Raw genomic sequence first — 17943 nt, 5'->3', positions numbered from 1 at the left:
ATCTAGCCCGTAATAGAACATAGGTCCACAGATGAAAGGGCAGAGAGGAAACCCTAACCGCGGACGAAATGGGGGATAAACACCACCCTCTTGTTGGGCTTCGGGGTGGGGACGATTTGCCCCTTGGCTGGAAGCCGGTGGGCGATTTCTTTCGCCAGATACCCGGCCTCCCGAAGCTTCGTGATGTCCTTATCCCTAACGGAGGAGGCCATCCACTTTCCTTGACCTTCGGATCCGGACATGGCTGAGTGCTTCCTTGAGACGGAAAGAATGAGGACTTGGGCGCTGGAGCTCGAGAATGGAAGGACAGAGAAAGAGAGGAGGCGTGGGTGAAGAAAGGGAATCCTTATCTCCTTATAAAGGCAGCAAATATCAAGCGCCTCCCCACTCGCCTGAAAACTCGCATGTTCCCAAGGGTTGTGCAAACGACATGGTTATATTACCCACGCCCATATTGATGAGGCTCCCGCAATAAGGTGACACGATCTCTGCTTCGACAAGACGTGCCTATTAAAACCGCGTCTCGAAACGTGGAGCGTAAGACGGAAAACGGTTTGAAATGATGACCTAGCAGACGTGATGTCACATTACAAAAAGTTGTCAGCGGATTGGACTCGTGCAATATTATATTCTCTGCGGTTGTATGTGATACGTCTCCAATGTATATATAATTTTTGATTGTTCCATGCTATTATATATGCTGTTTTGGATGTTAATTGGCTTTATTTTACACTTCTATATTATTTTTGGGACTAACCTATTAACCGGAGGCCCAACCCAAATTGTTGTTTTTTTGCCTATTTCAGTGTTTCGCAGAAAAGGAATATCAGACGGAATCCAAACGGAATGAAACCTTCGGGAGAGTTATTTTTGGAACAAACGTGATCCAGGGGACTTGGAGTGGACATCAAGAAACAATCAAGGAGGCCACGAGGCAGGGGGCGCGCCTACCCCCCTGGGCGCGCCCTCCACCCTCGTGGGCCCCTCGTTGCTCCAACGACCTACTTCATCCTCCTATGTATATCCATATACCCCGAAAACATCCAGGAGCACCACGAAACCCTATTTCCACCGCCGCAACCTTCTGTACCCAAGAGATCCCATCTTGGGGCCTTTTCCGGAGCTCCGCCGGAGGGGGCATTGATCACGGAGGGCCTCTACATCAACTCCATGGCCCCTCCGATGATGTGTGAGTAGTTTACCTCAGACCTTCGGGTCCATAGCTAGTATCTAGATGGCTTGTTCTCCCTCTTTGGATCTCAATACAAAGTTCTCCTCGATTCTCTTGGAGATCTATTCGATGTAATCTTCTTTTGCGGTGTGTTTGTCGAGATCCGATGAATTGTGGGTTTATGATCAAGTCTATCTATGAACAATATTTGAATCTTCTCCTAATTCTTTTATGTATGATGGGTTTATATTTGCAAGTCTCTTTGAATTATCAGTTTGGTTTGGCCTACTAGATTGATCTTTCTTGCAATGGGAGAAGTGCTTAGCTTTGGGTTCAATCTTGTGGTGCTCGATCCTAGTGACAGAAAGGGAAATGACACGTATTGTATTGTTTCCATAGAGGATAAAAAGATGGGGTTTATATCATATTGCATGAGTTTATCCCTCTACATCATGTCATCTTGCTTAAGGCGTTACTCTGATCTTACGAACTTAATACTCTAGATGCATGCTGGATAGCGGTCGATGTGTGGAGTAATAGTAGTAGATGCAGGCAGGAGTCAGTCTACTTGTCACGGACGTGATTCCTATATACATGATCATACCTAGATATTCTCATAATTATTCGCTTGTCTATCAATTGCTCGACAGTAATTTGTTCGCCCGTCGTAATACTTATGCTATCTTGAGAGAAGCCACTAGTGAAACCTATGGCCCCCAGGTCTATTCTCCATCTTATAAGTTTCCAATCTATTTTATTTTGCAATCTTTACTTTCAATCTATATCATAAAAATACCAAAAATATTTATCTTATTATCATTATCTCTATGAGATCTCACTCTTGCAAGTGGCTGTGAAGGGATTGACAACCCCTTTATCGCGTTGGTTGTGAGGTTATTATTTGTTTGTGTAGGTACGAGGTGACTCGCGCGTGGTCTCCTACTGGATTGATACCTTGGTTCTCAAAAACTGAGGGAAATACTTACGCTGCTTTGCTGCATCACCCTTTCCTCTTCAAGGGAAAACCAACGCAGTGCTTAAGAGGTAGCAAGAAGGATTTCTGGCGCCATTGCCGGGGAGATCTATGCCAAGTCAAGACATACCAAGTACCCATCACAACTCTTATCCTTCGCATTACATTATTTGCCATTTGCCTCTCGTTTTCCTCTCCCCCACTTCACCCTTGCCGTTTTATTCGCCCTCTTTTTCATTCGCCCTTTCTTTTGCTTGCTTCGTCGTTATGGCTAGTCCTTTATCTACTCCTTTATCTCCCGAGAATGATGTCCTTAATTTTAAACAAAGGGAGGGAGAAAATCTAAATGATGCTTGGTTCAGAATTTGCAATGCGCAAAATATATCTATTAGGAAGCATTCCACTTCCGTTCTCCTTCGCAATTTTTATGTAGCCATCACTCCTTGGAATAGATATATTCTTGATACCATTACCGGAGGAAATTTCTTGGGTAGCCATACTTTTGATTCCTATAATGCTATGATAGATTTGTTTGGCCCACCACCTCTTTTGGATAATGGAACTATTTTAACTTTGGAACACGTGATGCAACGACTTGAAATTATTGAAAATAAAGTCTCGACCGTAGAGTTGATTGAAAATTTGGATAGAAAGATCCATAACCAAATTACCCAATACAGATCTAAGGTAGGAGTTGCTCTTAATTTTTTTAAAGAAAAGGGACCTATGGTTAATGAAAAGATAGATCAAGATTCCACTAGAATTGATAAAATTGAGGATATTATTACCAACCAAGGGTCTGCCTTTTCCTCCGTGAAAAACACTCCTCCTACTGCTAGGATTGCCAAATTGATGTATGTTCCTAAAAATAAGGGTGAAACTTCTAGTAATGGAAATGCAGACCTCAAATACATAAGTGTTCACCCCAACTTTCTCACTATCCTTAAGGAATCTTTTGCTACAAATGATTTTCTCGATTTCGTGCCTAGGAGTCTGATAATTAATAAAAAGAAATAAACTTCTAGGAGTTATAGGTGTCTTATTTGAGAATTGCCTACCAAAGATGGCAATACCTAGATCTATCCTTGCTTTTATGCCTAGCTAGGGGCGTTAAACGATAACGCTTGTTGGGAGGCAACCCAATTTTATTTTTATTCCTTGATTTTTGATCCTGTTTAGTAATAAATAATTTATCTAGCCTCTGTTTTGGTTGTGTTTTTGTGTTTAATTAGTGTTTGTGCCTAGTAGAACCATTGGGAAGACTTGGGGGAAGTCTTTTTGATCTTGCTGTAAAACAGAAACTTTAGCACTCACGAGAGTTGCTGCCATTTTTTATTGGAGAGTGCTATTTAGTTAATTATTTTTTCAGATGATTAATAGCTAAATTCCTAACGTTCGGCAATTTATTTTAGAATTTTTGGGGCTCCAGAAGTTTGTGTTAGTTACAGATTACTACAGACTGTTCTTTTTTTAACAGATTCTGTTTTTCGTGTGTTGTTTGCTTATTTTGATGAATCTAAGGCTAGTAATAGAGTCTATGAACCATAGAAAAGTTGGAATACAGTAGGTTTAACACCAATACAAATAAAGAATGAGTTTATTACAGTACCTTGAAGTGGTGTTTTGTTTTTTTCGCTAACAGAGCTCACGATATTTTCTGTTAAGTTTTGTGTTGTGAAGTTTTCATGTTTTGGGTAAAGATTTGATGGATTATGGAACAAGGAGTGGCAAAAGCCTAAGCTTGGGGATGCCCAAGGCACCCCAAGGTAAAATCCAAGGACACCAAAAAGCCTAAGATTGGGGATGCCCCGGAAGGCATCCCCTCTTTTGTCTTCGTTCATCGGTAACTTTACTTGGAGCTATATTTTTATTCACCACATGATATGTGTTTTGCTTGGAGCATCTTGTATGATTTGAGTCTTTGCTTTTTAGTTTACCACAATCATCCTTGCTGTACGCACCTTTTGAGAGAGACACACATGAATCGGAATTTATTAGAATACTCTATGTGCTTCACTTATATCTTTTGAGCTATATAGTTTTTGCTCTAGTGCTTCACTTATATCTTTTAGAGCACGACGGTGGTTCTATTTTATAGAAAAAATTGATCTATCATGCTTCACTTATATTATTTTTAGAGTCCTTTAGAACAACATGGAAATTTGCTTTTAGGCATTATAAAAACTTTCATATAAGTGCATTGAATACTAAGAGAAGTTTGATACTTGATAATTGTTTTGAGATATGGAGATGGTGATATTAGAGTCATGCTAGTTGAGTAGTTGTGAATTTGAGAAATACTTGTGTTGAAGTTTGTGATTCCCGTAGCATGCACGTATGGTGAACTGTTATGTGATGAAGTCGGAGCATGATTTATTTATTGATTGCCTTCCTTATGAGTGGCGGTCGGGGATGAGCGATTGTCTTTTCCTACCAATCTATCCCCCTAGGAGCATGATGCACGTAGTACTTTCTTTCAATAACTAATAGATTTTTGCAATAAGTATGTGAATTCTTTATGACTAATGTTGAGTCAATGGATTATATGCACCCTCACCCTTCCACCATTGCTAGCCTCTCTAGTACCGCGCAACTTTCGCCGGTACCATAAACCCACCATATACCTTCCTCAAAACAGCCACCGTACCTACCTATTATGGAATTTCCATAGCCATTCCGAGATATATTGGCATGCAACTTTCCATCGTTCTGTTTGTTATGACACACTTCATCATTGTCATATTGCCATGCATGATCATGTAGTTGACATCGTATTTGTGGCAAATCCGCCATTCATAATTTTTTCATACATGTCACTCTTGATTCATTGCATATCCCGGTACACCGCCGGAGGCATTCACATAGAGTCATATTTTGTTCTTAGTATTGAGTTGTAATTCTTGAGTTGTAAGTAAAAATAAGTGTGATGATCATCATTATTAGAGCATTGTCACAGTGAGGAAAGGATGATGGAGACTATGATTCCCCCACAATTCGGGATGAGACTCCGAACGAAAAAAGAGAAAAGAGGACAAAAAGAAAAAAAGGGGCCCAAATAAAAAAATGAGAGAAAAAGTGAGAAGGGACAATGTTACTATCCTTTTTCCACACTTGTGCTTCAAAGCAGCACAATGATCTTCATGATAGAGAGTCTCCTATGTTGTCACTTTCACAAACTAGTGTGAATTTTACATTGTAGAACTTGGCTTGTATATTCCAATGATGGGCTTCCTCAAATTACCCTAGGTCTTCGTGAGCAAGCCAGTTGGATGCACACCCACTTAGTTTCTTTTGTTGAGCTTTCATACACCTATAGCTCTAGTGCATCCGTTGCATGGCAATCCCTACTCACTCACATTGATATCTATTAATGGGCATCTCCATAGCCCGTTGATACGCCTAGTTGATGTGAGACTATCTTCTCCTTTTTTGTCTTCTCCACAATCACCATTCTATTCCACCTATAGTGCTATATCCATGGCTCACTCTCATGTATTGCGTGAAAATTGAAAAAGTTTGAGAACATCAAAAGTATGAAACAATTGCTTGGCTTGTCATCGGGGTCGTGCATGATATAATATTTTGTGTGATGAAGACAGAGCATAGCCAGACTATATGATTTTGTAGGGATAACTTTCTTTGGCCATGTTATTTTGAGAAGACATGATTGCTTAGTTAGTATGCTTGAAGTATTATTATTTCTATGTCAATATTAAACTTTTATCTTGAATCTTTCGGATCTGAACATTCATGCCACAATAAAGAAAAATTACATTGAGAAATATGATAGGAAGCATTCCACACCAAAAATTCTGTTTTTATCATTTACCTACTCGAGGACGGGCATGAATTAAGCTTGGGGATGCTTGATACGTCTCCAACGTATCTATAATTTTTTATTGTTCCATGCTATCATATATGCTATTTTGGATGTTAATGGGCTTTATTTTACACTTTTATATTATTTTTGGGACTAACCTATTAACCGGAGGCCGAGCCCAAATTGTTGTTTTTTGCCTATTTCAGTGTTTCGCAGAAAAGGAATATCAAACGGAATCCAAACGGAATGGAACAAACTTGATCCAGGGGGCTTGGAGTGGATGTCAAGAAACAATTGAGGAAGCCACGAGGCAGGGGGCGCGCCTACCCCCCTGGACGCGCCCTCCACCCTCGTGCGCCCCTCGTTGCTCCACCGACCTACTTCTTCCTCCTATATATACACATATACCCCGAAAACATCCACGAGCACCACATAACCCTATTTCCACCGCCGCAACCTTCTGTACCCAAGAGATCCCATCTTGGGGCCTTTTTCGGAGGTCCACCGGAGGGGGCATTAATCACGGAGGGCCTCTACATCAACTCCATGGCCCCTCCGATGATGTGTGAGTAGTTTACCTCAGACCTTCGGGTCCATAGCGAGTAGCTAGATGGCTTCTTCTCTCTCTTTGGATCTCAATACAAAGTTCTCCTCGATTCACTTGGAGATCTATTCGATGTAATCTTCTTTTGCGGTGTGTTTGTCGAGATCCGACGAATTGTGGGTTTATGATCAACTCTATCTATGAACAATATTTGAATCTTCTCTGAATTATTTTATGTATGATTGGTTTATCTTTGCAAGTCTCTTCGAATTATCAGTTTGGTTTGGCCTACTAGATTGATCTTTCTTGCAATGGGAGAAGTGCTTCGCTTTGGGTTCAATCTTGCGATGCTCGATCCCAGTGACAAAAAGGGAAACAACATGTATTGTATTGTTTCCATCGAGGATGAAAAGACGGGGTTTATATCATATTGCATGAGTTTATCCCTCTACATCATGTCATCTTGCTTAAGGCGTTACTCTGTTTTTATGAACTTAATACTCTAGATGCATGCTGAATAGCGGTCGATGTGTGGAGTAATAGTAGTAGTTGCAAGCAGGAGTCAGTCTACTTGTCACGGACGTGATGCCTATATACATGATCATACCTAGATATTCTCATAATTATTCGCTTTTCTATCAATTGCTCGACGGTAATTTGTTCACCGACTGTAATACTTATGCTATCTTGAGACAAGCCACTAGTGAAACCTATGGCCCCTGGGTCTATTCTCCATCATACAAGTTTCCAATCTATTTTATTTTGCAATCTTTACTTTAAATCTATATTGTAAAAATACTAAAAATGTTTATCTTATTATCATTATCTCTATCAGATCTCACTCTTGTAGGTGGACGTGAAGGGATTGACAACCCCTTTATCGCGTTGGTTGCGCGGTTCTTATTTGTTTGTGTAGGTACGAGGTGACTTGCGTGTGGTCTCCTACTGGATTGATACCTTGGTTCTCAAAAAATGAGGGAAATACTTACGTTGCTTTGCTGCATCACCCTTTCCTCTTCAAGGGAAAACCAATGCAGTGCCCAAGAGGTAGCAGTATGCGGTGCTTGTATTGCAGACCCAGACATGTTCATTACGTCTGAAGACTATCTTGGATTATTTGGAAAGGGGAACCCACCTTGCAATGGCGAAGACAATTTGCGCATCGGACTCCTCGTCATTGAAGCCTGGTTCAGGGGCTACTGAGGGAGTCCTGGACTAAGGGGTCCTCGGGCATCCGACCTATTGGATATGGGCCGGACTGATGGGCTGTGAAGATACAAAGACCGAAGACTCTACCCGTGTCTAGATGGGACTCTCCCTGGCGTGGAAGGCAAGCTTGGCGACTAAATATGAAGATTCCTTTCTCTGCAACCGACCTTATATAACTCTAGATCCCTCCAGTGTCTATATAAAATAGAGGACTAGGACCGTAGATACACATCCTCATAATCATAGTCAGACAGGCTAGACTTTTAGGGTTTAGCCATTACGATCTCGTGGTAGATCAACTCTTGTAATACTCATATTCATCAAGATCAATCAAGCAGGAAGTAGGGTATTACCTCCATAGAGAGGGCCCGAGCCTGGGTAAAACATTGTGTCCCCCCGTCTCCTGTTACCATCGACCTTAGACGCACAGTTCGGGACCCCCTACCTGAGATCCGCCGGCTTTGACACCGACAATGATCACCATGACTCTTGTATAAGTGTAGAAGATAAAAGTGAAAGATAGGCCCTTCGTAGAGGGAAGCAGAGGTTGTCATGCGCTTTTATGGTTGGATGCACAAAATCTTAATGCAAAAGAATGTCACTTTATATTTCCACTTGTGATATGGACCTTTATTATGCAGTCCGTCGCTTTTATTTCTTCCACATCACAAGATCATATAAAGCTTATTTTCTCCACACTAATAAATCATACATATCTAGAGAGCAATTTTTATTGCTTGCAACAATGACAACTTACTTGAAGGATCTTACTCAATTGGTGCAAAACTGGGTTTAAGGATATTTGGAAGCACAAGTAGTATCTCTACTTGGTGCAAAGAATTTGGCTAGCATGAGAGGGAAAGGCAAGCTCAACATGTTGGATGATCCAAGACAATATAACGTTTCGGATATAGGAAAACATAACCCATTAAGTTGTCTTCCGTGTCCAACATCAAACTTTTAGCATGTCGTATTTTAATGAGTGCTCACAATTGAAAAAGATGTCCAAGATAGTATATTTATATGTGAAATCTCTCTTCCTTCAATATTCTTTCATGAATTGTTCAAGTGACCAATTCTGCGTTTGCTAACTTCCAATAAGTTTACTAGCTCTAATTATTATGTGTGAAGTCATTACTCCCCATGTTGTAAGCATATGAAACATGTATAAATTCAGATTTATGATATTCAATTCATTCAACCATTTACTCATAGGATATATGTGAAGCACGTGAGTAAATGACAAACTACTCCAAAAAGATATAAGTGAATAGTACTGAGTAGTCAAATAATTAAATATCCATGGGAGGATTATTTTTCATTCAAGATTTCAGATCCAATTATTTTATTCAAACCGCAAGTAAAATTTAAAATACGCTCCAAGAAAAACACATATAATGTGACGAATAAAAATATAGCTCCGAGTAAGGTATACCAATAGTTTTGAACACAGAAGAGGGGTTGCCTTCCGGGGCATCCCGAAGCTTAGGCACTTGAGTCTTCCTTGAATATTACCTTGGGGTGCCTTGGGTATCCCCAAGCATAGGGTCTTTCCACTCCTTATTCTCCTCATATCGACATCTCAACCAAAGCTTGAAAACTTCAATCACACAAAACTTAACGGAACTTTGTGAGATAGGTTAGTATGATAAAGAATAAACCATTCACTTTGGTACTGTAAAATACAAGGCTCATAATTGTTCTCACACAATGCCTACTATACCATATCATTTCTACAATTTATATTGAGAAATATAAGCCATAGAAACTAGAAAACAAGCAAACTATGCAATGAAAACAGAATCTGTCAAAAACAGAACAGTCTGTAATGATCTGAACAGAAACCATACTTCTGCCACTCCAAAAATTATGAAATAAACTTGTGGACGTGAGGAATTTGTCTATTAATCTTCTGAAAAAAGAATCAACTCAATCGCACTCTTCTGTAAGAAATGACAGCTAATCTCGTGAGCACAAAGTTTCTATTTTTTACAGCAAGATCACATTAACTTTCACCCAAGTCTTCCCAAAGGTCTTACTTGGCACTTTATTGAAGCAAACTCTATAATAAATGATTACTACAGTAGCTTAATTATGATTACACACAAAAACAGTAAGGCTAAATATTAGGTTGTCTCCCAACAAGCGCTTTTCTTTAATGCCTTTTAGATAGGCATGATGATTTCAACGATGCTCACATAAAAGATAAGAATTGAAACATAAAGATAGCATCATGAAGAATGTGACTATCACATTTAAAACTAACCCACTTCCTATGCCTAGGGATTTTTTGAGCACACAATTTATGGGAACAAGAATCAACTAGCATAGGAAGGCAAAACAAGTATAACTTCAGAACTTTAAGCACATAGAGAGGAAACTTGATATTATTGCAACTCCTACAAGCATGTATTCCTCCCTCATAATAATTTTCAGTAGCATCATGAATGAGTTCAACAATATAACCAGCACATAAAGCATTCTGTTCATGATCTACAAGCATAGAAAATTCACTAGTCTCCACATAAGCAAAATTCTCCTCATTCGGAATAGTGGGAGAAAACTTCTTCTAAATCCACTTTAGATGATAGTATCATTCATACTCCAAAAGATATAAGTGAAGTTCATGGAGCATTCGACAATCAATATAGACTAACCAATATCCAAGCTCAAAATATATAAGTGAAGCACACGAAGCATTCTATAAAACCATCCTCAAAAGATTTAAGTGAAGCACAAAGAGCAATTCTATAAGATCATACATAAAAGATATAAGTGAAGCACATGAAGCATTCTATAAATCAATGAAGTGCTATATCATACTAGCATGGTTCTTAAAGGAAAAACAAAAAACACAAAGGACACAAATCATGTGAACAAAACAAAAACCGAGGTGTACCGATAATTGTTGAAGAAGAAAGATGGGATGCCAACCGGGGCATCCCCAAGCTTAGATGCTTGAGTATCCTTAGAATATTTACTTGGGGTGCCTTGGGCATCCCCAAGCTTGAGCACTTGCCTCTCTTTATTCTTCTCACATCGGTGACTCCTCGTTCTTCGAACACTTCGTCCACACAGAACTTTAACAAAAACTTTGTGAGATCCGTTAGTATAATAAAGCAAATTACTACCTTTAGGTACTGTTTCAAACTCATTCCAATTTCATATTAGAACTATATCTACTGTATTCTAACTTCACCATGGTTCATACCCCCCGATACTACCCATAGATTCATCAAAATAAGCGATCAACACATAGAAAAGAGAATTTGTCAAAAATAGGATAGTTTGTAGTAATCTGGAAGTTTAGTAAACTTCTGTAACTCCAAAAAATTGTAAAAATGTGAAAATTTAGACAATTTGTACAAAAGTAATGTGCAAAAAGTTTCATACCCATTCGACTTTCCAGTAAAGAATGTAAAATCATGAGCTACAGCCAAAGTTTTTGTTTTTGTACTGCACAAAGTAAACAAGCAATCTAATCATCCTAAAACCAAGGATTGACACATTATTTTATAATACAATGGATATATACAAGGGGATAATTATTTTCAGAGAAGCTTCCATGAATTTTTTTACATTGTTTCCATGAGCATGAACACAAGTGTTCAAGGTCGACCCTCGTTTGTCCAATGCATAACCTTCCAATCACTTCTCTTATTGAAAAACTTTTTAGGTATGAGAGGCAAGTAATTTTTTTTGTATTTTCATTCTTTAAAAAAAAGCTTGATAATCCCCAAGTGCAGGGAATCATCGTAGAAATTCCCAATGGTGGAAGTGATAAGTATGGAGTGTCGAACCCACAAGGAGCTAAGGGTAAGATCAATATTCTCTCAACCCCTATCTGCCACTGATACGACTCTACGTACACCGAACATTTGCTTCCAACTAGAAACGAGAAATAAAACTACCTTGTGGGTATGAAGAGGGTAACTTTGCATGGTATCGGAGAGATAAAATATAAAAGTAGGGGTTGTTATCATGAATTTGGAATATATTACTAAATATTATAAATAGCGAGTGTGGACTAATGATGGATCGGTGTGCGGAATTGTCTTAGGCAATTGTTAACAAGACCGGTGGTCGTCATTGCAATTTCATATGAGGGAGAGGCATAAGCTAACATACTTTTTCTTCTTAGATCATATGCACTTATGATTGGAACTCTAGCAAGCATCCGCAACTACTAAAGATCATTAAGGTAAAACCCAACCATAGCATTAAAGCATCAAGTCCCCTTTATCCCATACGCAACAACCCCCTTACTCAGGTTTATGCTACTGTCACTCAAGCAACCCACTATAAGTGAATCATGAACGTATTGCAACACCCTACATCGGCAATCCCTCACGCTTGCGCGACATGCAGGGCACAATAGGACAGCACCAAAATAAAACATACAACTCGTACCAATCTGGATCATCAATCAACCCAAAGACAAAGGATATCTACTCAAAACATCATAGGATGGCAACACATCATTGGATCATAATATGTGGCATAAAGCACCATGTTCAAGTAGGGATTACAGCGGGGTGCGGGGGAGTGGACTGCGTAAAAGAGATGAGGGTGATGATGATGATGGTGATGTTGATGAAGACGATCACCGCGGCGATGATACCCTTCTCGATGGCACTCCGGTGCCAACAAGAGAGAGGAGGAGAGGTTCTCCCCTTGTGCTTCCTCTTCCATGGCCTCCCCCTGGATGGGGAGAGGTTCTCCCTCTGTTCCTCGGCCTTCATGGTGATGATGGCCCCTCCAGGATCCTCCTCCATAGCCTCCGGTGATGATGCCCCCCTCCGGCAGGGTGCCAGAGAGGTCCTAGATTGATTTTTCGTGGCTACAAATGCTTGCGGCGGCGGAACTTCCGATCTAGGTTATTTTCTAGGGGTTTCTGTATTTATAGGAATTTTTGGCGTTGGTTTCATGCCAGGGGGGTCTCTGAATCGTCCACGAGATAGGGGCCCACTCCCAGGGGGTAGGGCGCCCCCCCACCCTCCTGGATAGCCTGAGACTCTTCTGGCCCAACTCTTTTACTCCGGGGGCTTCTTTTGGTCCATAAAAAATCATCAAAAATTGGCACGTCAATTGGACTCCGTTTGGTATTCCTTTTCTGTAGAACTCAAAAACAAGGAAAAAACAGAAACTGGCACTGGGCTCTAGGTTAATAGGTTAGTCCCAAAAATCATATAAAATAGCATATAAATGCATATAAAACATCTAAGATGGATAATATAATAGCTTGATTACTTCATAAATTATAGATACGTTGGAGACATATCAGAGATTTACCATGTAATCGAGTTAGTTTTGTTACAGTTTGATCCCTAGTATCCATTATGTTCTAAGATTGATGTTGCTATGACTTTGCTATGCTTAATGCTTGTCACTAGGGCCCGAGAGCCATGATTTTAGATCTGAACCTATTATGTTTTCATGAATATATGTGAGTTCTTGATCCTATCTTGCAAGTCAATAATCACCTACTATGTTTTATGATCCGGTAACCCCGAAGTGACAATAATTGGGACCACTCTCGGTGATGACCGTAGTTTGAGGAGTTCATGTATTCACTAAATGTTAATGCTTTGGTCCAGTACTCTATTAAAAGGAGGCCTTAATATCCCTTAGTTTCCAATAGGAACCCGCTACCACGGGAGGGTAGGACAAAAGATGTCATGCAAGTTCTTTTCCATAAGCATGTATGACTATATTCAGAATACATGCCTACATTACATTGATGAACTAGAGCTAGTTCTGTGTCACCCTATGTTATAACTGTTGCATGAGGAACTGCATCCGACATAATTATGCATCATTGATCCATTGCCTATGAGCTTTTTCACATATTGATCTTTGCTTAGTTACTTTTCCGTTGCCACCGTTACAATTGCTACAAAAATTGCTACTGTTACTTTTGCCACCATTACCTTTACTTCCATACTACTTTGCTACTAAATATTTTGTTGCAGATATTAAGCCTTTTAGGTGTGGTTGAATTGACAACTCAACTTTTAATACTTGAGAATATTCTTTGGCTCCCCTTGTGTCGAATCAATAAATTTGGGTTGAATACTCTACCCTCGAAAATTGTTGCGATCCTCTATACTTGTGGGTTATCAAGCCTATTTTCTGGCGCCGTTGCCGGGCAACATAGCTCTATTCTTTGAGTCACTTGGGATTTATATCTGTTGATCACTATGAGGAACTTGAAAGATGAAAGAAATAAGATTTTTCCCTCAAGTACAAGGGGAGATAAGGAACTGCCATCTAGCTCTGCACTTGATTCACCTTCTGTTTTGAGTAAACTTGCGACACCTACTCCTGCTATTGATTCTGATATGTCGCATGTTATTGATGATGCCACTTTTGCTATGCATGATGCTTATGATGAAACTACTTCTATGCTTGATAATACCGTGCCATTAGGTGAATTTCTTGATGAACAACTTGCTAGGGTTAGAGAGAATGAAATTATTGAAACTGATAATACTGATGAAAGTGATGATGAAGATTCTCCCCCCTAGATATGAATTGAAATTGATAATACTAACAATTATTGTGCCATTAGGAAAATTGACTCTCCATAATAAAGAACGGAGATCATCCTGTCTCCAAGTCTTGGCCTACGCACAATGTTGCTTCCAAGTAGCTCTCTATGATGGTTCAGACATTTTTTGAAATCATTTATTATCATGGCTTCCTCGCTTTTAGAAATCCGGTATGGAGAGGAGTGATGTGGATACTGCGGCTGACCTGGCCGTGGTGGCCGTAAGCTCATAACATTAACACGACCTCTCGTCAACATCAGATGAGGCACACAATCCATCGGGATTTTCTGTTCAAAAACATAGTAATAACTTTGTAGTTAGCAATATAGTTTAGTTTTAGAAGAATTTATGCAAAAGATGCACATATGTCGTAATAGTAGAAAATCTTACCATGATATCTCCATTGATGTTACCATAGTTCAACACGTTCACTAGTGGCACGTATTGACCATAATGTGGAGGAGTTTGATAATAGCTATTGTAATTCTCAATATCAGTAAAAAATGTGATAAGACCATCTTGCTCCTTATAAGTTAATTGTGCTTCATCATGGTAGTAGTAGGTTCTGTCTACCATTTTCTGTACATTTTTTGAAGAATGAAAATAAGCTGTCAAATATTTTGAAATAAACAATATAAATTACTTAGTAAATATGTTTAAGAAACTCACACAGCGGTAGAACTGGAAGCGTGTCAACAAGGACCCAAATGGTCATATCATTTTCGTCGATGTCAGGATCACCAAGATCGAAGTTGAGAAGCATACCCTCATGAAAATCATACGCCTTGCAAAGGGCTTCCCAATTCAGGCAACCAAAATTGGATGAGTTCACATAATTGTATAGATTTACAGCAAAATCATAACCATGATGGGTCCTCAGTTGAATTATCTTTGTCTCCATTCTTTCATGATCTTCAAAACCCATCTTCTCCAAGACATAGCGTCTTGCATGGCATGGGATAATCTAGTCGAACTGTAAAAGACGGAAATTACACGTTGAAGAAGCAGAGAAGTCGTGCAAAAAATAACAAAAAACACTTGTCGTCGTTGCACACCGTTTCAACATCGAAGGTCTCTTGGAGCTTGATGCTGAAGCGCCGACCTTCTACCAAGTGAGGCCTGTCACACAGACCACGCTCATCTTTGCAGTACTCGCACATAGTGAATTCCCTTCCGTCGCCAGACATTTCCTAATAGGTAATTAATAATCCATCATCGAATACATATATAGTAGTTTGTAGCAAAGATCATCATATAACAACTAAAACACCTAAAATTTGTAGTTTGTAGTAGTTTGTAGCAAAGATCAACATCGAACCTAGTTTGTAGCAAAGATCATCATATAATCCATCATCGAATACATATATAGTAGTTTGTAGCACAAACCGCGCTCATCTTTTGCATTCAATAAGCAAATAACTAATAGGTAATTAATAATCCATCATCGAATACATATATAGTATTTTGTAGCAAAGGTCACCATATAACAACTAAAACACCTAAAATTTGTAGTTTGTAGTAGTTTGTAGCAAACATCAACATCGAACCTAGTTTGTAGCAAAGATCATCATATAATCCATCATCGAATACATATATAGTAGTTTGTACCACAAACCGCGCTCATCTTTTGCATTCAATAAGCAAATAACTAATAGGTAATTAATAATCCATCATAGAATACATATATAGTAGTTTGTAGCAAAGATCATCATGTAATATTACTAATACATCTCGAATAATAGCTCCTCTAGGTTCAGTGGGCCACGGTGTACACCCAAAGAGAAGGAACCATCACCGGATCATAGCTCCGGTGAGATCCCCAAATAATCTGCCAGGTATTCGAGAACCGACCATTTGCCAACGCAACCAAGTAGTGCTGGACGTGCGCGTTCTCCTCCGTGACACGGTGATGTACCACCTGCGTGGGGGACCCAAGCCTCTCCACCGATGCAGGCCCACGTGACCGCCACCAAAGAAGCTCCGGGTCAACGAAGGGCTGGCTCCTCACTAAGCTGCGCTCACCAGAAGGTAGCACAACCCAGTACCAGCCCGGCGGAGCCCAGTCCCGGACATGGCCCCTTGGCTCAACCAGGAGTCCTCCGCCGAGTCGACGACGAGGATGCGGGATAGGCATCATCGACGTCGAGAACTAAATGCTTAATTATGAAAACAAAATTAATAAACACTTAGCAAAATTTGGCATGACCTTTGCTAAAAATAGGACATATCGAGAGCCTGAAATTTGCTAGAACGTAAACGAATCAACATTTCTGGCAAAACATAGGCCACTCGGAAAAATATGAAATGTCAAAAATGTGACATGTTCAAAATATGACATGTCCACTGCAAATTTGCATATAACAGGAAAAATTGCTTTAACTAAAAAAATAACAACAATTGCTTTAACTAAAAAAATACCTACAATTCCTTTAACTACACCTAAAACAACTAAAACACCTTAAATTCTGTTAACTACACCTAAAACAACTAAAACACCTAAATTCTATTAACTACACCAAATTAAAAACGTAGCTAAATTTCTGTCCTAACTTTAAAACCTAGCTAAATTTAAAAACATAGGGTTCATATGAATTAACTAGGGTTCATACCTAATTATTCTAATAACCTACATTTTTTCAACTACATAGGATTCAAAATAACTACTATAATAACTATAACTAGGGGGAGGGAGGAGGAGGAGGAAGGAGAGGAAGGAGTACCTCTCAGTACGATGGAGGAGGGCCGGCGCGGGAGGAGAGCCGGCGCGGGTGGCGGGGTGGCTGGCGGGGGAGGAGGCTGAATCGGGGGAGGGTGGCCGGCGAGGAGGAGGGCCAGCTCGGGCGAGGGCGGCCGAAGCAACAGGGAGGAGGGCCGGCCCGGGGGACGGCAACATGCGGGTCGACGGCGGTGCGGGGGGATTGAGAGGGAGGAGTGTGGAGTGTGAGTGAGCTTTAGTGAGAGATGAGGCAGGCCGGGCCGGGGGCGCGCGGGGGGAGAGGGAGTGGGCTTAACAACAGCGCGGGCAATGGGCCAGCGCTACTGCTAAGCCCACTAGCTGTAGCGCTGGCGCAAAACAAACACTACAGCTAAGTGGCCTGCCCTTTGGCCCCGGCGGCCCGCTAAACAGCAGCGCCGCCCACGCCAACCAGCGCTGCTACTACTCAGTAGCAGTAGCGCCCGTTCTGGCCGGCGCTACTGGTAAATACCAGTAGCGTGTGTGCCCAAATAGGCGCTACTGCTAAAATTCTATGTATAAGCTTTTTCCTAGTAGTGAGGCAATGACTATGAAATATAGGCATCACATCCGTGTTAAGTAGACCGAAATGATTCTACATCTACTACTATTACTCCACACATCGACCGCTATCCAGCATGCATCTAGAGTATTAAGTTCATAAGAACAGAGTAATGCTTTAGGCAAGATGACATGATGTCGAGGGATAAACTCAAGCAATATGATATAAACCCCATCTTTTTATCCTCGATGGCAACAATACAATACGTGCCTTGCTGCCCCTACTATCACTAGGAAAGGACACCGCAAGATTGAACCCAAAGCTAAGCACTTCTTCCATTGCAAGAAAGATCAATCTAGTAGGCCAAACTAAACCGATAATTCGAAGAGACTTGCAAAGATATCAAATCATGCATATAAGAATTCAGAGATAACCAAAT

The sequence above is a fragment of the Triticum aestivum genome, chromosome 5A (assembly GCF_018294505.1).
Source record: "Triticum aestivum cultivar Chinese Spring chromosome 5A, IWGSC CS RefSeq v2.1, whole genome shotgun sequence".
NCBI classification, from domain to species: domain Eukaryota; kingdom Viridiplantae; phylum Streptophyta; class Magnoliopsida; order Poales; family Poaceae; genus Triticum; species Triticum aestivum.
This window is presented reverse-complemented; position numbering follows the sequence as displayed.